Genomic DNA, 19373 nt, shown 5'->3' with positions numbered 1-19373 from the left:
ATAGTGAAATCCAGTGTTGATTGGGCGAGCATGCCGTAATAAGTTTTTTTCGGTGCTCTGTCTTCTTCAGTCCTTCCATTCAGGACGCGCATGCCTAGATACTCCAGGTCCGTTACCAAGTTTATGCCTATGAGGTCCTTCCGGCTCCTTGTCGCGCCTTGTGTCTGCTGAGGAACACACCAATGCATGTTCTCTGCAGCTAGTATTTCGTCTTCCTCTAGAGTTTATATTAGGTTGGAATTGAAATCTCCGGTTAGTATAATGTTCCATGATGGCTCAGTGCTTCGAAGACTCATTATTACCTTGCATAGCAAAACATTTGTTATCTTTTTTGCTTGTAGATTAGGTTGAATGTAATAATTAATCAGGATTATCGGTTTTTTTTCGTTTGAATGTTGTCCTGATAATTTAATTAGCTGAATGCTTGGATCTGGAGATTTAAGTTGTTCCGAATTCATTTTTAAAGCAGTAGACACAGAAACTGAAAGGCCTCCAATTGCTCGACCGTAGGATTTACATTTTTCTGCGGCTACTGTATAATGAATGAATCCAACCAGTGCTATGTCTTCCTGCAGCCATATTTCTTGCATAGGCAATTATATGACAGTTATCCCAATCATCTAAAGCTAGTCCATCCTCCAACAGTCTTTTCGGACCAGCGATATTCCATGATAGTATGGGTATATCGTTGTTTGCTGCTATGTTTGTCGCAGCTCCGTTCGGTCAGTTCTTCCGTTTATTGTTTAGTATGCTGGGGAGCCTTTTCCAGGTATCGCTTAATATTAACGAGTCAGCCAGTTTCCTAGTTATTTGCGGGCTGCTAATTTTCTTTAGAGGGTGCGGATATCCTGGATTAATGGGCTGTGAAAATTGGATGCCCCATGTTTGAAATATATCTGATTTCCCTAGTATTAATTGCACTATAGCTGCGGATTTCCAGGTGGTCAGCGTTTGTTCATTTATTGTGTCGCTTGATCCGCTTAGGAATTGAACCCGTTCTAGATCGGTAGATTTAATGTCACTCAATTCCTTGATTTCGGTCATAAGTTTCAATATATTGCTCCTGTTAAGTATATCATGTCTGCCTTGTGTCTTGTACAACGACGTCAAGATGATTTGAAGACAGAGGTCCTCTGGCTTTGTAAAGTCTGACCTTGGCTTTACTTCCGCCTCCTGGTCTAATTGCATAGTTTCCTTGTTCAATATGCAGAAGCTTAATTTGGCCTGAGTAAGATTATGCTGCGTTTCTGATGTTGGATTGTGATAGTGTGGCGGTAAATTGTGTTCAATGTCTTGTGTTCCTGATCGTTGTGCTATTTTTGGATCAATAGCTGCCAAACCCGTTTTTTCTGCTTCTTTATGATGGACCATTTGTAATTGGCTAGTTGCGCAGTCTGGAGCCCCTTTTATACCCTCAAGATGTGCCCCAATTTGCGTGTTCTGTGGTATTTGTTTTGATATTATGTTGGAGGGTTGGTAGTGCCTAGCCATATTGTTGATTTCCAGGACTGGCGCCAGATCTTGAGGTGTTATGCATTCCAAACGTCTTTGGACTGCAAGATGTCCTCTGGATCGATAATACTAGTATTATCCCTTGACGTAGTTATCTTGGAATTTTGTTCTGCGCCTGTAACGGGCAGGTTGTTCACTTTTAGCGAGGCGTTTTGCTTGGTTGTTGGTGTCAGTGTAAAGCTTGTCGGGCTTCCTAGTGGGCAGGGACCCTTAAGATCCTTTTTTGGCGACAAGTTTGCGGTAGAGGGCGTATTAGCTCCTGCTATTGCATCCGGTCTAGTTCCCTTGGAACAGTCCTCTTTTGTTTTCCTTGTGCGTAGATTTGAGAAAATTGGATACATTTCAATGCCTGGCTGTGAGACTGCTTCGCTTTTTTTGTTCCTAGCCTTACGTTCTTTTTTCCTTTGTCTCTTAAATAATATTTGTTTTATTGGTTCAAAAATGATTACCTCAGGCGTGGATTTTTTGCCAGTTTCATCAGTAATTATAGCGTCCCCGTGCTTAGTGGTTTCTTCCTCATTGGTTTGTTCTGCAAGGGGCTTGTTGTCATTTGTATGTTGGTGCGCAATTTTGGCGGAGCCCGGCCGTTCTGAGTGTCTATCAGGGTTAACAAAGCGTTTATTTAGGGTAAGTACCTGCTGTAGGACTGTTGGTAAGGTGCTTAATTTATCAAGAATTGGGCCGGAAGGGCAAGATGGTTTGAGATCAGGAGTATTTACTTGGGCTCTTTTAATTAGATTATTGAGATTATCTAATTTTGTATTTATCCCCGCTATGTAAGATGCTATTATGTTCATTAGGTCAATTTGGATGTCCAATTTATCAGATTGCATTATTAAAGTCGCCGTAGATGTTTGTAGTGCTTGCAGAAGGGGGGATACAAAATTCAGAGGCCCTTCATCCTTACATGAGTTAATATCCGCTTCATATGTTGTAGATTGAATGTGCCTCGCGTTTTCTGCTGGAGGGTGTATTTCAGTAGGACCTGTTAATCCACATAAAGTTATGTTGTCACTCCAGTCTGATGAGTGTAGAACCTCACCTTCACTAAGCTTTTCAGCTTCTGCATTTGCCTCCTCTTGACTCTTCTCTTGGGCAAAAGCTGTTTCAGCCAATTGATCTTTCTCTTTGCTATTATCACCTAAATGGGTAGAATTTAGCCATAGTTGCGAAAGCTCATCAAAGCTTGATTGAAGTAGTTGAATGTGGTTTTGTTAAGTTTTATTTATTAATTCCAGACTTAGGGGCCGATTATGATTGCGGTTTTTCCGCATCCTCGGGGCCGGCGGAAGCCACCGCCGGCCCAGAGGATGCGGAAAAACCGCAGCGGACTGACCTAGGACCCACCGCCACATTAGGATGGCTGGTGGGTCCTGGTTTCCGTCCGCAGCTTTTCCGCCGCGGTCGGCTTACAACCGCGGCGGAAAAGCTCTGATATGGTGACGGTGTCTCTCAGACACCGTCCGCCATATCAGGACGGGCTTTAAAAAGTGCTTTTCCGCGGCGGGTTTTCCGCCGTGGAAAAGCATACGGATCTTCACTGCGGGGGCCCGTTGCGGGCCCCCTAGGTGAAGGGGGGGTGGGGGTGCACATGAGGGGTACCTATGGTACCCCCCTGCATTTGCATGCAGAAAGCGGTAGGCACCGCGCGGTGCCTGCCTCTTTCTGCATGCAAATGAAATGCGTGCATTTTTAACATTGCCGCGGGTGCAGCTTGAAGCTGCACCCGCTGCAATGTTGAAAATAGAGGATGTGACCGCCAGGGTGGCGGTCACATCCTAATTGCACAGGAGGGAACTCCGCATGCCATGCGGAGATTCCCTCCTGCTCTGGGGTCGCGGACGGACGCAAGTCCGTCCGCGATCCTAATCGACCCCTTAGTCTGGGAGCTTGACTTGTTTGATTCTAAAATGCTTCACAACATCCACTCCACTTGCAGCTCTTTGCTCTTGCTCTTTAGGGGAGATGCAATTTACGCTAGATTGTGCAATTAGATTCCCTGGCATTGGTTTGCATGCTGCCTCTTCCAACTGGTTGTTTGCTTCAAGATCTTTCACTGGGTCCTAGGGTGTTGATAGTCCCGCAAATTCTGCTGTTGATGAAAACAGTGCTGACCCCGGGTCTTTCAAAAACTGGAATCGTAAATTCTGTAAAGAGTTTTTATTTGATGCCGATTTTCAAAGAGAGAGGCGATTGGTGAGATTAAAGGGTTTTTTAAGGTGTTGTTTGCCTTATTTGCACATGTTTTGTCGAGTCTTTTCCGTTTTGCTGTGCCCTTTAATACAGTTGATTTTTTGCCTGGAGCATTTCTTTCTTTGCCGGACCTTATGTTTTGGTAGGGGTTTGGTCGGTGCCGTGCTGCTTTTACGTCAGACAGTGACAGTGACTCAAAGCTTTGTTGTGGGTTCCTCAAGTCAGCTAAGTCTGAGCGCTTCTTTCCGGTTAGTCGTCTGCTCAGAAGGAGGCGCTTAAGGACTCTCTTAAGGCAAGAAACAATCGAGGAGTTTGTCCAGGGCGATTTTATTTTTCTTTTCCTTTTGAATCCTTTTTGGTCCAGTATTTTCCCAGCACTGGGCCGTTGCTAATATTATTCTGCTCTCCCATGCGAGCGGAGCTCACGGAGGGCTGCTGGCTGCACCTGTCCTAGACAGGTCGACTCTGCGAACCACCCCCGGCTCTTACTTTGTGACTACCGCTAACGGTAGTCGCGCTCGCTTGCTGCTCCTTGGCGTTCACTACTCCCACCTACACCACCTGTGCCAGGGGAGAAATACAACCGGGAGTAGCAGCTCTTATGCAGACTTTTGTATGTTTCTAAGCAATTTTATGCATAAGTATCAAGAGTTTCAAAAGTCATTCACGGAGCTAGGTGCTGGGTGTGGCTATATGTAATTTGTTGGTTTAGGCGAAGGTGTGGCTGAGGCAGACCCAGGGGCAGACCCAGGGGCAGGGGCAAGGCAAGGCGAGGCAGAGGGGCTCACTAGTGCGGCTATGCAGTTTCTGCTGCCTCCCACCAGCCTCCTTCACTGCCACTGCTAGCCGCCTGCTCTCACCTGTGTCTGTGGTTTCTTTCTGCCCTCTCTCTCTGGCTCCTGGCTGTAGGCAGCAGGCTGCTGCAGGCTGCTTCTGACTGCATCAGCTCCCTATTTTACAAAGAGTCTTGCTGAGCCGCGGCAGTGTGGTGCCCGCGAATCTGCGGTGAGTCGCAGCAAATCGCGGCAAATAGCGGCAAATCTCCGCCTCCAATCCCACGGGGGGCTGGCGGCCGAAGGCACCGGAAAACTGCACCCGCTCCCAGCGCCGCAGCTCCGCTGCTTGCTCCACACTGTTCGTGGCTCTGCGTCTCTGCGTCTCACGCAAAGTGACGTGAAGGGGCGTTACACTCCGTCTTGCATTTTTTACACATCTTGCTTTAGATATGTTTAGAAATGCTTAGAATTTAGTAATATCGAATATAATAAAGTGGAGTGGATGTTGTGAAGCATTTTAGAATCAAGCGTAATTTACCGATTGATGCCCTTATATAGGTACAATTCACATTGCACTTATATAGGCAAAAAAATCCTGCCCATATTCAGACATAAGCCATCCAGTCCAAATACAGGCACGGCTACTTCCACTAGTTCCAAAAAGCCACAATGATTTCTTGGAAAGCTCGGCTTCAGCAGTCAGTGACATCCCCTTACTTGAATATTGATTTGTCCTAGAAATCATGGCGTTTTCAAAGAACTACCATTCCCTTGGAGTTCATTGGTGACGTTTTTATGTCCTACTTTACGTCAAACTAGGCACCGTCAAGGTATAAATATGCCTACACTTGCCCTAGCAAGCACACAGTGGTTCAGAGCAGCTCGACTATCAACTAGCCCGACGCAGCTCGCTACAGCAAGTGCCAAAAGAAGCCGACCCTTCAGCTGACACACTGACAGAGAGGCTGCCTTTCTCTCACGGAGAATCCAGCTCCAGTGTTTCCAAGCTCCCCTCGCGGGGTGTTGGGAAATCGAGTCCCGAGACAGAGATACCAGACCTCCTATATTCTAAAACCAAGGTACGGAGCTGATTAGACTCTGAGAGAACCCTTGGTTAGATTCTTGGCAAAAACAGACTAAACCTATGCTTCACCTCACTTACTTCTTCACTCGTACTAGACTTAGGTTAAGTACATTTGGTGTAGGCATATTTTAGAAGCACCAGTTAAGTACTTTTTAGCCTTTGTTATTTATGTGTGTATTTATCTATGGTCTAGGAGCCATACAATGCTTTTTCAGTATTATTTTATAATACTCTTCTTACTGTACGCATTATACTTTGCAACCAGTATTACGGGTGTAGCAGTTCACTTTACTTGCATGAGAAAGAAGACTGTTCAATAAATCTTTATTGAAAACGCCTGTCTCTGCACCTCGGATGAAACGAAGCATGCACGATTGACTAAGTGAAATATCTATCTATTGTTTCTACAACTCTGAAGATCAGTTTTATTCTTAGGGAAACAAAGTTGTCATGTTTATGCCGTTGTCAGAAAACAAATCCCTTCTTGTTTATTCATGAAAGTTTCTAGTGACTTCTGAGCTAGCTGGCACTCACAATTTAGACTAATTAATTCTATAGAGACCTAGTCGACCTAAGTCCTATATCAAATCTATAGGATATATTATTCCAATGCGCAGAGCCTATTGGGAATATAGGAACTACACTACAACAGAAAGGAGCAGGAAATGTGCAGAAAGAAGCAGGATAAGTGCAGAAAGAAGCAACAGAGATGCTGAAAGAGGCAAGAGAGGTGCAGAAAGAAGCAAGTGAAGTGAAGGCAGAGGCAATAGAGGTGCAGAAACAAGCAAGACAAGTGCAGAAAGAGGCAAGAGAATTGCTGAAAGTAGCAACAGAGGTTTAGAAGGAACCAAGAGAAGTGGAAAAAGAGGCAAGTGAGGTGCAGAAAGATGCAAGAGCAGTACATAAAGAACCAACATAGGGGCTATAAGAGGCAAGAAGGAAGAGAAGTACAGAAACAGGCAATAGATTTGCTAAAAAAAGCAAGGGAGGTATAGAAAGAAGTAAGAGAGGTGCAGGAAGATGCAAAAGAGGTGCAGAAACAAGCAAGAGAAGTGCAGAAGGAGCTACAAGAATTGCTAAAAAAAAGTAACTGAGGTTTAGAAAGAAGCAAGAGAAGTGCAGAAAGAGGAAAAGTCAGGTACAGAAAGGAGCAAGAGCAGTGCAGAAAGAACCAACAGAGTCCTAAGAAGAGGCAAGTGGGGTTCAGAAGGAGGTAGGAGAGGTGCAGAAAGTAGCAAGAGAAGTGCAGAGAGAAGCAAGAATGGGGTAGAAAGACTGAAGATGAGCATAGCAAGAGACAACATGGGTGCAGAAAGAAGCAAGAGAGGTGCAGAAAGAGGCAATATAAGTGCTGAAAGAGGCAAATGAGGTACAGAAGGCGCCAAGAAAACTGCAGAAATAGGCAAGAGAAATGTAGAAACAGGCAAAAGGAATGCAGAAAGAGGGAACTGGTGTGCAAACAGAGGCAATAGAGGTGCAGAAAGAGGGAAGAGGGGTGCAGAAAGAAGGAAGAGAAGTGCAGAAAGAGGCAAGAGAATTTATGAAAGAAGCAGCAGAGGTGTAGAAAGAAACAAGCCAAGTACAGAAAGAGGCAAGTTAGGTGCAGAAAGAAGCGAGAGCAGTGCAGAAAGAACCAACAGAGTTGCTAAAAGAGGCATGAAGGTGTGTAGAAAAAGCAAGAGAAGTGCAGGAAGAGGCAACAGAGTACAGAAAGTGGAAATAGATATGCAGAAACAGGTTGGAAAGGTGCAGAAACAGGGAACAGGGATAAGAGAGGTGCAGAAAGAGAAAAGAGATCTGCAGAAAAAAGCAATAGAGGTGCTGAAAGAGCCAAGTGAGGTGCAGAAAGAGGCAAGAGAACTGCAGAAAAAAGCAACAAAGGTGCTAAAAAAGGGAAGTTAGTGTGAGAAGTTGGCCTGGTATATGCTGTCCACTAGTTATAGTGGACACCCTGTACCAGTCTAAAAAAACCCTTATTGATGATAAGTTTAAAGAAAGCATTTATTGAAAGCTATCCTATTGGTAGCTATGGAGAGCAGCCTTCAGGCTAAGTCTTGAAGGAGTGTAAAGCAGCCTGGTTTACCACATTATAATCTCTTGAATTACTAAATGATAGGAGAACCACACAGGGTATATATAAAATATATGCATTTATTTATAAGCACTCACTACTAATCTCTTTATGAGATTAAAATCCAGGATACACAACAATACAGTTCTAAAACAACAGTAAATAGCACCATCTACAATGGGCCCGGGGGGGACCATTGTAGATGACCAAACCATATATCAAGAAAGTGGTATAAGAACCACGAGTTGACTAGACACAGGGCCTAGAGCATATAGAATAGCCGGGACCCCAATGAACCACCCAAGGTAGTGACACAGGTGACCCACGGGGGACGTGTGCAGTGTGAGAACACAGTCGTGAGCTCTGTTAGCCTCTATGGGGAAAGCTTTGGTTGGAATTTCAAAGTTAAAGGACACTTAGGAGAGGTCTTTGAGCAAACCCCTTTAGAGTTAATGGGTTCTAGGGCCAACACCGACGGGAGCACTGTAGTACACGAGTTACCTCACCCAGGGAAGCCGGGTACATAGATGTCAAATGGTGTCGGAAATCGTCGTTGATTTGCTGCCATGGAGAAGAAAACTGTCATGTGTGATCCAAGCCTGGATCAAAGATGTGAAGAACCTAAAAGCAGAGGGCACAGATTCTGGGTCACTTGCTAGTGACAAGGGGCACGCAGGACAAATGCCCACCAATGTCAGGTGTTTCAGGGATGAAGAGGTGAAGCTTGACTCTGCAGCCACGAGGAGTCGACGATGACTAAGAGCTGGATTCGAGCTGTTCCTCAAAGAATGTTGAGTGCTGCAGTGTTGGTGCTCAGATTGAACCCAACAAGCCTTGGCAAGAGCAACCCACGCAGGATGAGAAAAGATGCTTTGGTGTGGACCAGCAAGGTCTGGGGTACTCTCCAAGCAATGGAGAGTCAGGGCACATCTGCAGCTACCAGGTAAGCCCAATCAGAGTTAAAGTTGCCTTCACAGGGACCCACCAGTCAACGGACTAGGGATCGCAAAGGGACCTCAAGAGAAAACACAACGGGGTAGCTCACTGAACACTCGTGGAGTGTAGGCTGGCAATATTCAGTGCAAATGCTGCTCGGGTCAGGGCTACAAGTAACCCGAAACTCAGCTTCAGAGGTTACCTCAAAGCTGATGCTTCTGCAAATGGTCACGGTGTCCAGGGGTTCAGATTGCACGGTCTTCCACAAGGGATACAGACCTCAGAATTGCTGAGTGCATAGATTGACCTCAGGGACCAAGGAAACCCACCTCCTGTGTTGCTTAATTCCATGGAGTCCGGCGAGAGCTTTGGAGATGCAAACTGGTCAGTTGCGTCTTTGGTGCCTGCCTTGCGGGGGAGTAACTCCTTTACTCCAAGGGAGAATCTTTATCCATCTAACGCCTTGTAGATCATCAAAGTTCCAGGATTATGTATCAGAGTTTTGTCCAGGTAAATCTAAAGTCCTGGAGCCAGGGGTTCCTATCTTATACCCAAGGAAGGGGTGGGAAAAAGAGACTCACCTTTGAGAGGGCTAGGGAAGAGGGGTGGCTACACCCATTTCCTTTGTCCAGTTTCACACCAGAGCAGGGGCTGGTAGCCCCTGCAACCTGTTTGAGCTGGACTATGAACAGGGACACCAAATGTGCCCCCAGTGCAGACTTCAGATCACTCTTGGAGTGCACCCACCCAGCCCCACTACACTAAAGCCTGTCTAGGAGGTGGTTACACCCCCCTGTGATAGGAAACCTATTGTGCAGGCCTCTCCTGCCAGAGTTTCATCCAGCAGCAGGAGGGCAGACTTGTGTCTGTGGCTAGGAGCATCCATTTTGTGATGCCAGGGTCTGTTATGCTGGTACCGGGTATATCAGTGCTGTCATGTCTCTCCAACTAGAATGGTGGGATCATATTCCACACTAGTTACTGGTGTGGGGGTATAATTCCAAGGTATTTTACACCAACCATGACTTGTTTCCATGCAGCCATCCAAAAATTAGCATTTACCGCATGGTTATAATGCACTTAAGAGTATATGGTTTGGCTGCATCACAAACAACCCCTGAACAAAGGTTCCGAAAGCTGCAGAGGGGCTCTGCTCCTGCATGGGAACCCTCTCACATGAAACCCAGCACTCTGCCTTCAGGATTGTTAAGGTCTGCAATAGGGATGACTGATAGGTTTACATGTGCAGTGATATAGTAAACATATATCTCAGTAAGGGGTGCATGCACCACGTTACCCAGGCGGCAGTAGCAGACCTGTGATGTCATTTTGGAAGGCTTCTCAGGGGTAGCACAATACATGCTTCAGCCCCAGGTAGGCCTCTGGGACACCTATGCCCTGGGTATATAGTTTACCATATACTAGGTTCTTATAAGGGTACCCCAGAATTCAAATATGGAGTTTACCTAAAGGACTGGTAATCAATTTAGAAAGGAAGAATTTAGGCTGGAGTCCTAGTTAGCAGGGCCCCAGCCAGACTAAAGTAAAACAACTGTGGAACATCTGTTAAAAATGGGGGTAACTATAAGAGCCAGATCCTACTCTCCTACAGTGAGGTGCAGATAAAAGCAAGAGAGGTGCACAAAGAGGCAATAGAAGGGCAGAAAGAAGCAACAGCGGTGCAGAAAGAGGCAAGAGGGGTACAAAAAGAGGAGCGAGAAATGCAGAAAAAAGCAAAGATGTGCTCTAAAAGGCAGAAGGGATGCAAAAGGGGTACAGAAAAAGGAGAGAGAAGTGCAGAAAGACACAAAAGAGGTGCTCAAAGAGTCAAAAGGGTTGTAGAAAGAAGCAAGAGCAGTACAGAAAGAACCAAGTGAAATGCGGAAAGAGGCAATAGAGGTACAGAGGGAGGCACGAGGGGTGAAGAAAAAAGGAAGAGAAGTGAAGGAAGAAGCAACAGAGGTGATGAAAGTGGCTCAAAGAGTGCAGAAAGAGGTAATAGAAGTTCATAAAGAAGCAACAGAGGTACTGAAAGAGGCAAGAGTGGTGCAGGAAGAGGGAAGAGAGGTGTAGAAAAAGGTAAGAGGGTTGCTCAAATAGATAAGGAAGAGGGGTGCAGAAAGAGGCAGGAGGGGTGGAGATAGAAGCAAGAGCAGTGCAGAAAGAACCAACAGAGGTGCAAAAAGAGGCAAGATGGGTGCAGAAAGGGGTAGGAGAGGTGCACAAAGAGGTAACAGGGGTACAGAAAGAGGCAGGAGGGGTTCAAAAAGTAGGAAGAGAAATACAGAAAGAGGCAAGAGAACTACAGAAAGAAGCAACATAGGTGTATAAAGAAGAAAGAGAAGTGCAGAAAGAGATAAGAGAGGTACAAAAAGAGACATATGGGGTGTAGAAAGAAGGAAGAAAAGTGCAAAAAGACACAAGAGCAGTGCAGAGAGAGGCAAGTGAGGTGCAGAAAGAAGCAAGAGAAGTGCAGAAGGAACCAACAGAGGTGCTGAAAGAGGAGCGAGGGGTGCAGAAAGAGGCAAGAGAACTGTAGAAAAAAGCAACAGGGGTGCTGAAACAGGCAAGTGAGGTGCAGAAAGAGGCAATAGATCGGCAGAAAAAAGCAACAGAAGTGCTAAAAGAGGCAAGTGATGTGCAGAAAGAAGCAAGCGAGGTACACAAAAAAGGAATAGAAGTACATAAAGAAGAAACAGAGGTGCAGAAAGAGGCAAAAGGGGCAAGGAAAGAAGTAAGAGGATTACAGAAAAGGGCAAGAGAGATGCAGAAAGATTGAAGAAGGGTACAGAAAGAGGCAAGAGAGATACAGAAAGAAGCAAATGAAGTGCAGAAAGAGGCAACAGATGTGCATAAAGAGAGAAGAGAGTTGCAGAAAGTTGGAGATTTGCAGAAAGAGGTAAGAGAAGTGCAGAAAAAGAAAGAAATGCACAGAAAGAAGCAACAGAAATGCAGAAAGAGGCAAGAGAGGTACAGAAGGAAGCAAGAGTGGCTTGCACACCATTAGGTTCCAATTTAACACCAATATTTAGCAATTAGTAACAGGTGACCATTCTAGGTTTGCAAAGGGCCTTCTACCACACTGCAACACTTTTAACTGAATTTTGGTCACGTTTGAGCGTTTAAGCTAGAAACAAGGCTTTTTTGTTCAAATTCTGAAGAACAGGGAGCAGATGATGAATTATGTGGCTAATGGAGAAAATGTATAATTGTGCGAAGGTCGGTGGAGTCAAACAGTCTCATAATTCAAGTGGCCCTGCTCATACCTCTGACTAGGTCCACAAGGCCTCTTCAAAGACTCCTTCTTTTTCTGTCTCAGAGACTAAACCTGAGGTTACCACTCCACAACACAGACTACCATAACACATAATTACTCTCCATACCACATTATCCCATTCTACACTAAATATCACATACTTTCTATCCTTTTAATTTCACTGCACAACATACCACAACACTCCACTACACACAACGTACCTCCACTCCAAGAAACATTAGTAAAATCTTTTACATATACAAGGCCAATACCTCTAGCTCTCGCAAATGCGAAACCTATTACATTGCTAACACTTCTTTAACTAGTAGTCACGTTTGCAGAGTGCTGGGGAAAGGGTGCTAGGCCTCCGACCAGCGCTCAGTAATTCCACTGCGTAGGATTTACAGGAGGTACCAGAAGGGCTTCTTGGCCCACAAAGTCCCTCAGAAGTAAATTGGGCTTCATCCTCCACCCATATTCTGCCAGGAGGCGCGATTGCAGAGTGGTAGAGAAAGAAGGGCATGGCCTCCGAATACGTTTTAGCAATCCTCCTGTGTGAGACTTACTGGAGGCAACAAGAGGGGTAGTTGGCCTCACGGGGCATCCTTGGGGGACAACTACCCCTCCTATTAGCTCCAGTAAGTCCCACACAGCAGGATTGCTAAATTCTCATAGCAGGCCATGCCCCTTTTGCCTACCACTCTGCAAACGGGCTCCCTGGCACGCTCTTGGCTGCTAATAGATCAACAAGACCAAGTCAGAAATCAGACCTTCATCACAGTCCTTGAGCACATCATCTAATACCAACAACTTTACTAATCCTGTGCAGTATGCTGGTTGAAACCAAGTTTTTTACATATTTAAGAATTGTGAAAATTCAAGATTTGAGCACAAGACCTGCTTCTAAAAGTTTGGTATGACATTGCAGCAGAGAAAAGGGTCAACAATTTTTAAAAGTAAATGCTTTTTCACCTTGATTTTTCAGACGGAGAATTGCTAGTGCCTCTTTGAATGATTTTGGTACTCTTCCTTGTGACATATTTAGTTCTGACTGAGACATAGAAATGGAAGAGATCTTTTTAGAAACTTTGGTGAACCAGATTTCACTTTAGCCATTAACACAGATAAACACTCTCCATTAAGAGGATGGAAAACATAGAGAATGTAGAGGATCCTGTACAAGGAAGATAGTAATAACTCGCTATTGCAAGACAGGATGCTATCTTAGATAATTTTTCTGTTCTCTATAAAATATGTGTTTAACACATTACAACGTTCTTGACAGGAGAGACCGTCAAAGACAGCCTACTAGGCTTAGATAGTTCTGTCACAGTTTCCAAAATATCCTCTGGTTTCTTAGCAGTCTGCAGTATTTTGTTAGCCAAAAAAGAGTCATAGTGTATAAAAGTAATGCTTTATTGTCATTCGAACATTTTTATAGCAAAATCTATTAGCTGGAGAATAGTCTCTATGCCGTTTCTGCTCAGATTGGCAAACTTTTAGTTTAGCAGTTTGTAATTTCTCAGAGAATCACTGGGAGGGCATAACATATTTGGTAGGTTTACATTTACACAAAGGGGCATGTTTATCATTGGTTTTAAGCAGCCATTAACTAACCTCCTTTTCTGTTAAATGGACATCATGACTAAGAAGAGGCATAGCGCTTAAGAGGATTGTACAGAAGATATCCATGTCCACACAATACCAATTAAGTTATGTTGTGTTAATCAGAACTTATAGAGCACTCGTTCACCAACAGGTTTCTTGGCGCTGGAATTTTTTTTTCCATTAGGGGTTACTATTTTGAAAAGGTCTAGGTCTAGCTGAGTGAAGAGCCAAGTCTTTAGCATCTTCCTAAAGCAAAGGAGGTCTGACTCTAGTCTCAGTGGGGGTGGCAGAACATTCCAGAATTTGAGTATTGAGAAGCATGACCCTCCTGTTCGTTTGCTTCTAAAGTCCGGTATCTCCAATAAATTCATGTGCATGGATCTTAACGAGCGGTGAGGGTGTACTTTTTGATTTTTGAGACTACGTACTTTGAGCTAGTCCTGTGTAAAGCTTTAAACCAGAAACAGATGGTTTTAAACATGGAGCGCTGCTCCAGTGGGAGCCAGTGCAGCTCTTTTAGCAGAGGCTTAACGTGACATTGTCTGCCTTCTTTGTATATGATTCTGGCTGCCTGGTTTTGTATTAGCTGCAGAAATGCCTCTGGTTGCGCTGAAGGCCTAGTATATTGAGTTGGCATAATCAATTTTTGATAGGATCAAGGAGATGATGATTTGGATGCAAGCCTCTCTGCTGAAAAATCTTCTGATTTTCCTCAGTTTCCGCAGTTGAAAAAAGCAGACAGAGGTGACCGCTCAATTCTGCGTGTTCATGTAAAGATCTGAATCAATGTGTATGCCTAGGCTTTATATCAAGTTTTTTGGTGTGGGGGCAGCTTATCTCAGAAGGCCATTTGGCAGGGGACCAGTGCTTAAGTTTATTTTTGGGAATGATGATTTCAGATTTTTTCTGCATTAAGTTTTAATTGATTTTTGTTCATCCAATTCATGGTGAACAGCATGAATTTTTGAGGAATTCCTTGGAATCTGTAGATTTGTTGATGGGGAAGATCAGCTGCATAACGTCAGCAAAGTAATAGATTTGAACTCCCATCTGACAAAGCGTGATAATGAGAGGGCGGATATCTATTGAAGAGGTGCTGGGACAAGGATGAGCCTTGTGGTACTCCACATTTCAAGTTTACAATGCCAGATTGATACGGAGAGAGCCAGACTGCCTGTTTCCTATCTGCAAGAAATTATTGAAACTAATTCAGGGCAGGTACCACTGGGACATGCTGCAGCAATGCGGTCCACCAGGATGTCATGGTTGACGGTATTGAAAGCTGTAGACAGGTCCAGTAGAATCAAGGCTTGACTGCTGTCTGCATCAGCCTTTTTCTTTAGCTCATCCATGACAGATAGAATAATGGACTCGGTTGAGTGTGCTGCGCAGAAACCTGCTTGATGTGAGTCTAAGAATTTGGTGTTTTCAATAAAGGTGCTGAGAGTTTTTGCTACATGTGTCTCCAATACTTTGGCAGAGAAAGGGAGGAGGGTTATTGGCCTATAGTTGTTAAGCCTCTGAGGGTCGACCCCTTGTTTTTTCTGAAGTGGAATAATCACTGTTTCTTGAATGGCTATTAGGACTGTCCCTTGGGTTAAAGAGAGATTCAAAAGAGAGAGAATGGTCTCTGGAAATGCTTTAACCCATTGGCCACTTGGGTAATTCCCCCGCTGTGCTGGGGGGCTAGTGGGGCGCGCACAGTGACCCGGTGTTCTTGACGAGCTGAGCTCGTCATGAGCCACGGTGTCCATGTGCTCATGACGAGCTGAGCTCGTCACGGCCACACCCATTTCTTAAGAACGTTCAGCACAGCGGGGGAATTAGCCCCGCGTGCAAGCGTTCAGACCGTTATGACGAGCTCAGCTCGTCATGAGCACACGAGCAGTATGGCTCATGACGAGCTGAGCTCATCATAAGCGTCCAACGGGTTAAAGATGGATATTTGTATTTCAGTGGGACAGACATCATTTGGGCAGCCTGATTTTATTTTGTTTAGGTTTTCCAAGAAATTATCTTGGCCTCTACATGGGAGGGTGATCATGATGTCATCGTTGGTATTTTCAGACCAATTTCCCACCTCTTTATGTTTGTAATCTATGGATTCCTGAATTTTCGTAATTTTTTTAAGGAAAAAATTACTTATGTCATTGGATAGTGGCAGGTATAGGTGAGATTACACGATCAGGATTTGATAGCTCACGTACTGTGTTGAAAATGTATTTGGTTTTTCTATTTGAGTTTAACACCTTGTTGGAGAAAAAAAAATGCCTCCATAATAGCATGTATGTAACTCCTGAGATTTGTTTTATAATGTTCCCAGGATTCAATTGAGTACTAATTACGTCATTTTTGTTCTGCCTGAAGTATTTTGAGTTTAGCTGATTTTTGGTCTTCCGTGAACCATTTGGGTGCTTCATGTCCCCTTATGCGTGAAGTTTGAGTTTGTAGGATGAGCATGTTTGTCAATAAAAAACAGAAAGGGAGGTCTCCTCACAAATCCAATGTCGGGACGAGGAGTGAAGGAAAAACAAGAAATGAAAACAGTCCCTATCTTTAACTTGAAAAGAGGATAATTCTATCCATAGTATGCCACCATAACTCAAGAGATCCTTACACTTAAATCCACTCTAGTAAATTATATACACAATTAAAAAAACAATTCTGGTAAAATTTTTGAACAATTTATTACAAAATACACAATGTCAAGTATCAATTACAGTGCCACAATATAAAATATTTTAAAAAAATATTTAAAAAAAGTGTCAGCACCCTACCAATGGTTCAGTGGTGCAAATATAATAAACACACAAAATCAGGATTAAAAAGCAATTGGCTATTAAAAACAAGTTGTCGACGCAGCATTTCGGTTTTTATGATGACACCTTCGTCAGGACAGGGTTCTATACAATAAAGAAACATAGTATTAACACAACATTTTCTTTAGGAAACAAGTATATCGTCACTCTTTTGCATTCTACCCATTGCTCTTTTCTACATTTGTATAGTTCCTATATGTTTATTGCTACTTGAGATGTAACTCACCTCGAAGTTCATTACTATTGAACTTCCAACATAGCTCAAGAGATCTAGCTGCCACTGTCTTTTGTGCCCTAGTATAACATGCATCTTTGGAAAACGTGTTTCACTGATCACTATGCCTTAGTATAACAACATGTACCCGTGGGAGGTGTGTCCCTCTGCTTTACCATAGAAGGAATTTAATAAACTATACAAAAGTAGAAAAGAGCAATGGGTAGAATGCAAAAGAGTGACGATATACTTGTTTCCTAAAGAAAATGTTGTGTTAATACTATGTTTCTTTATTGTATAGAACCCTGTCCTGATGAAGGTGTCATCATAAAAACCGAAACGCTGCGTCGACAACTTGTTTTTAATAGCCAATTGCTTTTTAATCCTGATTTTGTGTGTTTATTATATTTGCACCACTGAACCATTGGTAGGGTGCTGACACTTTTTTTAAATATTTTTTTTTAATATTTTATATTGTGGCACTGTAATTGATACTTGACATTGTGTATTTTGTAATAAATTGTTCAAAAATTTTACCAGAATTGTTTTTTTAATTGTGTATATAATTTACTAGAGTGGATTTAAGTGTAAGGATCTCTTGAGTTATGGTGGCATACTATGGATAGAATTATCCTCTTTTCAAGTTAAAGATAGGGACTGTTTTCATTTCATGTTTGTCAATAGCCTTCCTTTGCCAGGCTCCAATTTCTCTCTCCAGGTTATCTACATTCTCTTTGCTTTCAGGAGGCTTATAGTTTAAGGTGACCCATAACAATTTCAAATTAATTTTATACCAGGCATTGATGGGACCTTTTGACAGGGAGTCGTTTTGGGTAGAGAGTTGTTGCATATTGTGAACCTGATTATATAGTGATCGGACCATAAACAGGGTTGTATTTCTAGGTTTTGAAGGGTGAAATTGATAGACCATGCTTGGTTGAGAGTGTGACCTTTAATGTATGTGGGTGCTTGAATGTGTTGTGATAGATTCAGACTTTGTAAGGCACCGGTCAATTCCCTGGCACTGTTTCCCCCTGTTTCTTCATTTGCCCAATAATTAAAATCACCAATGACCAGGTCTTTGGAGAACTCGATTGTCAGAGATCTGTATACAATTTGCCAATGTTTTGTGGAAGTTTGGCATAGCTATGGGAGGTCTATACATGAGTACGCATATCATGGTACAGTTTGGAGAGTCTAGCTTGAAAACTAAACTGTCCACTAGTTCTAGCTCTAGTGGAGGAAAGTTAGTGGTAGAGCGTCCTTTTTAATGGGGACTGCCACTCCCCCCTTTTTTACCTGTCATTCCTTTCGATGATAGGAGGTAGTAATTGTCTGGGAGTGCAGCTAGGATTTCAGGGGTAGATTCTTCCGTCAGCCATGTTTCTGTCATGAATAGTAGATCAGGTGAATCAGTGTCAAGTAGATTGTACAGTTCTAACTTGTGCTTGACTGCGGATCGGGTGTTTAAGTAAAGTACATTATATTTAGTTCCTTTACTGGTTGTGTTCTTTTTGCGCAGTTGGGTACAGTAATATGGCTTGAGATGTGTCAGGTGTCCATACTCTTACAAAACTCAGGCAACTGACCACTTTGGGAGAGACCAAGTTCGTCTAGTATTTGTTGACAAGGCAGGTTAAACGGTTGCTTGTCCGGTGGGGCTAAAGCTTTGAGCTCTGCTATAGTGTAAGTGACCTTTTTGGGCATGATGGCTGGCCCCTGGTCCCAGCCAGGCGTGGACTGGTACATAATGGTTTGCCTTAGGTGCACCTTTGGCGTGCCAGCGGCGCGTCCGCGCTGCGGGCCATTCTTTTCAATGTTACGCAGTTCAACTGACTCCGCCCCCTTCCACCTGATTGGTTGTTGGCTAAATCCAGTTGATCAATGAGAGTGCAGGTTATTACTCTGCGGCTGAAATGGTGGAAGAACAGGTAACTGACTATGATTACTTGCAGATTCAAGTACAGTTTAAAAACAGATTGGGTATTAAAGTGGCTCAAATTAAACTTCTTCGCTGAAGGTAGAGAATTTGTGCAAGGTTTCTACCCAACCAGGCTTTCAAGGAAATGACTCCAGAATTAAGAAAGTATTTATGCTTTGCTAGTTTATTATAGTATATTGTTTCGGGCCTACAAGTTTAAATTTAACCTGCTAATGACCAGACCAAATGCAGGATAAGACCTCTAGTCTAGTTAGTAAACGATTTGCAGTCCAAATTTGGTAAAGAGTATGTCTTTCGATATTATTGAGTAGAGTGATATATTGCACTAAATTAGGACTGTATAAAAGGTCAATAAAATCCCAGGATTTTTAACTCATGTTTTCATTATTGAACCAGTAATTAAAATCTCCCATGATAATGAGTTTTGAGTGATCCACTCAAAAAGGAGTGTCTGCCTCATCTACATAGATCAACAAAATACCAGGATTAACAAAAGTGGCATCACACTCTTTGCCCCTCCCCTCATGACTTCACAGGAAGTGACCTCATGTGACCGTTAACCCAGATGACATTACACGAAATCATGTCATGTAACCTTTGAAACAATGTAAAGTAACTGTGTTCTTCAAGAACAAAAATGGTACACTAGTTGCTCTGCACTGTAGAAAATACATTCATTGTTCTCCACCTGCATTTCCCTTCATATGATATTCATAGATAATTCCAAAGGTGTTCATAAAAAGAGGTAAGAAATAGAGCCAAAATGTGTGAACAGAAACACAAATATGCTTCTATAAATATGATCCATATGTTTAAAAATCACACAGTGCCCAAGCTGTGGTCTGCTTGGATTTCCACCTTTGCTCTGAATTTAAGAAAAATGTTACTACTGTATAAGTCTTAGGGACTAATTTAGAACTTGGCGGATAGGTTACTCTGACACAAAGCGGTGATGGATATTC

This window comes from Lissotriton vulgaris, chromosome 2_2 (assembly GCF_964263255.1).
Source record: "Lissotriton vulgaris chromosome 2_2, aLisVul1.2, whole genome shotgun sequence".
Lineage (NCBI taxonomy): Eukaryota > Metazoa > Chordata > Amphibia > Caudata > Salamandridae > Lissotriton > Lissotriton vulgaris.
This window is presented reverse-complemented; position numbering follows the sequence as displayed.